The sequence below is a fragment of the Hoplias malabaricus genome, chromosome 4 (genome assembly GCF_029633855.1).
Source record: "Hoplias malabaricus isolate fHopMal1 chromosome 4, fHopMal1.hap1, whole genome shotgun sequence".
NCBI lineage: Eukaryota > Metazoa > Chordata > Actinopteri > Characiformes > Erythrinidae > Hoplias > Hoplias malabaricus.
The window spans coordinates 23244123-23249430 of NC_089803.1; the positions used below are offsets into that span (position 1 = coordinate 23244123).

The window sequence follows — 5308 nt, forward strand, 5'->3', positions numbered from 1 at the left end:
ATTCATTATCTGTTACCCTTATCCAGTTCAGGGTCGAGGTGGGTCCAGAGCCTACCTGGAATCATTGGGCACAAGGCAGGAATACACCCTGGGGGGGGTGCCAGTCCTTCACAGGGCACCACACACACATTCACTCACACCTACGGACACTTTTGAGTCGCCAATCCACACCAACTCCTCACAGACAGTCACCCGGAGCAGGAATCGAACCCACAAACTCCAGGTCCCTGGAGCTCTGTGACTGCGACACCTACCTGCTGCACCACCGTGCCGCCCCCAAATGGTTTCTTTCATATTTTAATTGTCTTCCACATTCATTTACAGTGTAGAAAATAATAAATAACAAAGAAAAACCATTGAATAAGATGATGTCCAAACTTTTGACTGGTATCGTACATTTGCAATATGTGGAAAATGGCCCAAAACAAAGGAAACAGATCAGTTCATCACCTGTAAGGGGTGGGGCTTATATTTCATGACCTTCATGATTGCAGTGTGAGAATATAAATATCCAAAAGCATTAAATATTACAGATGAATCTTGTAGTTTGCAGTTTTCTGGTCGTTTTTTGCTTCACATTTGCACTTTGTTTAATTTATTATTATTATTATTATTTTCCTTGTTAACACCATCACAAAGACTGTACCCCCTCTGCAGATATAAGGGGAGTGTCACGTGTTAATGTCTACCAGGCCTCCAGGGGGTGCTGTTAGCACCTCAGCAGATTTTCTTTCTTTCTCCTTTTTTGTGTAAAATAAATTTCAAAGTATTAGCATCACTTCCACATCTGCCTGGTCCCTGCATTACTGCGCTGCACGTGTCAAACACCTAACAGCAGTTACTCCCACACTGGATTTGTGTTGGTTACATTTCATTCAACCAACACTGACTCAGTTGATTTAAACACTACTCACTCAAGGCTCGGCTTGGACCTGTGTCCGTACTGCTGCCCTTCGTCTGTTTATGCATCTGTTTGTTCACATTACTGTAGTGGAGTTAGGTTAATTGTATATTTAGCAAATTCACATATTTGTTTTATTAGTAACTGACCCTGAGAGAGCGCTCACGCCGTGTGTTTTATGATCTGATCCCGCGTGTTTGGTCATACACTCTTGATTTGATAAACGAAGTATGATTTAGGACTTTGAGGTTTCCTTTCACACCACAACAGGAATAAAACCCTGAGATAAAAGGAAACTGGGATTCAAGTTCAGCCGTGACCTACTGCCCTTCAGAGTACTCTCCCATGTTTGTCGATTCTGCAGGCGTGAAATCCATTGACCTTTTTATGAATCAACCGAAGTGTGTGTGTGTGTGTGTGTGTGTGTGTGTGAGAGACACAGCGAGAGAGAGTTTAGCTGGCTGCATGTGTGTGTAGGTGTTGTTGTGGGTCTCAGGTGTGTTGGTGATAATCTGGTTGTGAATGTCCCAGTGGTGATGCTAGGTGCGGAGTGGTTGGATTAGCTCCGTCAGCGTAACTGTGGGAGACGGTAATCCCACCCTGAGTCTCCTAATGGGATTATAGTGGAGTCTCATCATCTTTATAGTGGCATGAAAAGGAAGAAGACCCCTTCCGGAAAGAGCTCAGCTGTTCAGTGTGTCACTTTCTCTCTCCTACACACACACACACACACTCACACAGTGGATCATATCAGGAGCTGCTAAGAGCTGACACACTTTCTCTCTTGTTTTCATCTCTGTTTATTATAGCTCCCTGCTTTCTCCTATTTTCATATCTCTCCCAATTCTCCACCCTCTCTCTCTGAATCTCCATGAAACTCTCACTCATGCCCTCTCTCCTTTCCCATTTTCTTTCTCTCACTCACATAATTTGTGTCATGCTTTCTCTCATCCTTTCACAGGGTTTAGTTTCGCTTTTTAGCTGTGACTTCTCTTTCTCCGCTGTCTGCGTGTCTTCATCTGGTTCTATTCATTCATTTTCATGGCTTTATTTTCATTAGTTCTTTTTCTTTCTGGGTTTTGAAAATTGACCACCATCACTTATGTAGATCTATAGAATTTGGCTCTGTATTAGGTTTAATAATTCAGGGCTAATTTACATAAACAATGATGGCCACTGTTTATGTAAATTAGCTCGGTTATTACACTCCTGTTTGTATTTGTTACAGTATCTGAGGGAGGGTGTTATCACCAATCACACATGCAATGATTTCTAATGCTCACTTCCAGCTTGTGGCTGTGGCCAAATCAGGGATGTGGTGTTATTCACAAGGCCTTACGTGTCCCATTGCTTTGGACAACTGTTGGAGTAAAGTGAACGGTTTCTTGTATTTTTATGGTAATGTTTTATCGATTGTTTTGATTAAAGTCTGTCTGATTTCCTTTAGAATTTAGATGAGTTCAGTTTGTCATTTCTGGCCTTGGTCAGTCAGATGTTAAACTGGACTTATATGTAAATATTCAGTATACCAATGTTTATTTAACTGTAAACAATGTACAATGCACATTGTACACACATTCACAATATGTACCGGACCTTTCTCTTATGGCCTGATCTTAAACTCTGTCATTATCAGTGTTACATTATGAAAAGCTGCTGGTTTTTAAAGCAGTTTCCTACATTATGTGCTGCACTGGACTGTGTGAACTTCAATACATTTTCAGTGGCTATATGGAGAATGATAAATTCGGGTTTAAGCTTGGTTTCTGAGAATGAAGATGGCAATGGAGACAATTAGCATGACTAATATATATATATGGACTGCTTACTATACTTTCTGAACAAGAGAATATTGGAAATGTGCAGTACAGGGGAGCTGGTATTTCAGCTGACAATTGACCTCATGTTCTCTCTCTCTCTCTCTCTCTCTCTCTCTCTCTCTTTTCATTCATTCGTTCATTATCTGTAAGCGCTTATCCAGTTCAGGGTGGCAGTGGGTCCAGAGCCTACCTGGAATCATTGGGCGCAAGGCAGGAACACACCCTGGAGGGAGCGCCAGTCCTTCACAGGGCAACACAGACACACACACATTCACTCACACACTCACACCTACGGACACTTTTGAGTCGCCAATCCACCTACCAGCGTGTGTTTTTGGACTGTGGGAGGAAACCGGAGCGCCCGGAGGAAACCCATGCGGACACAGGGAGAACACACCAACTCCTCACAGACAGTCACCCGGAGTGGGACTACAACCCACAACCTCCACACTTCCAACCTCGAACTCCAACTGTTGCGCCACCTTTCCGCCCTGTCTCTCTCTTTATCAGTTCAATTCAGGGTGCTTTATTGACAGGACAATTTTACATTTGTATTGCCAAAGCCTGGGTTACAATTTTAAAAGTTTAGGAAGAACATAAATATTGAAGTAAACAATCAAATTTTGAATTAAATACATACAGGGTGTAACTTATTAGAAACTTGGAAACAGTAACATTTATCATTAGTAACAGTGACTGGAACGGGGGGAAAAGGTATACATGGGGTCATAGAGTGTGTGTGTTTGGGTGATTGACAGGGTCACTGACTGTCCCTTTTGCAATGGCAGGCGAGGACGTATCGGGCTGCGAGAGTGCAGCTCTCTCTCTGTTCTCCCAGGAGATACGGGAGTCTGTCTGTGTGGGTCAGGGCTGTGAAGGACGGGTGTTTTTTGCTAAATTTAGTGTAGAACTCTTTGCGGATCTCAGTGTACTTTGGGCATTCTGTGAGGAAGTGCAGCTCAGCTGGCAGAGTCTCTGCTCCTGAGGCAGCCAGGTCTGTCTGTGTCTGCCCGTCTCTATAGCCAGACCGTGCTGACTGAGTCTGTACCTGGTCAGTCACTGTGCTACAGTGTACTGCCGCTTTAGGGCCAGATAATACTGCATGTTACTCTGTGATTTAATTTGAGATTCCCTATAGTGTCTGTACTGGCTGAGGGTTAGAGTGTGTTAGTGGGTGTGTGTTAGTGTGTGTTAGGGAGGGTGGGAACTGTAGCTCAGGACCAGCTGAGTGAGGGGATTGTGTTCTTTGCTCAACTCTTAGTGCTGTAGGGCTTTGTAACGGTACAAGTTGGGGTTGCTGTGTTTAAGGTCGCCCTTGTTTGTATCTTTATAATGAGTGGATATTGGCCTAATTCTGCCCTGCATGTGTTGTATGTGGTGCTCCTGTGCACCTCCACACTTCACAAGGGCAATAGATTCAATTACAGATTCAAACAGCTCTAGCCAGGTTCTGATTGGGATTTCTGCAGGAATGTGTTGGTTTATGGCGTAGAAAGCCCTCCGTGCTTTTCCTCTCAGTTCATTCACAGCTTGATGGAAGTTCCCTGAGGAACTGATGTTGAGGCCTAAATAATTGTAGTTTGAACAGTGACTGATTTAGTCTGTGCCTAATAGAAATGTGTGTGTTGCTCCCTGAGATCTGGATCTCTTCTGAAATATCATTGTGTTAGTCTTTTTCTGGTTGACTGCCAGGGCCCAGTTCTGACAGCACAGGTCCAGGTTCTGCTGTAGACCCTGCTCTGTGGGGGACAGCAGAAACAGGTCATCTCCATAGAGCAGGAATTTGATCTCAGAGTCGTGCAGAGTGAGACCGGGCGCTGCAGAACGCTCCAGAATCATGGCCAATTCATTAATATAAATGTTAAATAGTGTTGGGCTTAAGCAGCAGCCTTGTCTCACTCCGCACTTCTGAGAGAAGGAGTTTGTTTGTTTGTGGCCAATTATTATAATGCATTTGTTTGATGTATGCATTGATTTAGTCAGGTCATAGGTTTTACCCCCTACATTCATTCATTCATTATCTGTAACTGCTTATCCAGTTCAGGGTCGCGGTGAGTCCAGAGCCTACCTGGAATCATTGGGCGCCAGGCAGGAATACACCCTGGAGGGGGCACCAGTCCTTCACAGGGCAATACGCCCTACATCACTTTGTAAAATTTTATAAAATAAACTCAGGTGCCAAATGGAATAAAATGCCTTTTTAAAGTCAGTGAAACATGCAAATATATTGGTTTTATATTTTATTGGTTTTATTTTGAACAACGTATTTGTCAATCAGGGTGTGTAGGGTGTAAATATGACCAGACGTGTGGTGATTTAGTAAAATCCAATCTGACTTTTACTCAAGACACTGTGCTTCATAATTAAGGCTAACAATCTAGAGTTTAAAATACTACACAGTAACTACCCCAGGTTACTGTTCACACAGATGCCTCAGTAATTATTGGGGTCGAATTTATCTCCAGATTTAAAGATTGGTATCAGTCCACGGCTTCAGATCTCAGGGAACTGACCTACACTCAGAACCAGATTGAACAGCTTTAAAGCGGCTAATGGGAATTTTGAACTGGTGCATTTTAGAATCTCA

General features: G+C 43.2%; 1 pseudogene; it reads left to right on the plus strand.

The window, feature by feature from the left end:
• LOC136694980 (protocadherin alpha-3-like) overlaps positions 1–5308 on the plus strand; it is a 116164-nt pseudogene that overhangs the window by 15041 nt on the left and 95815 nt on the right.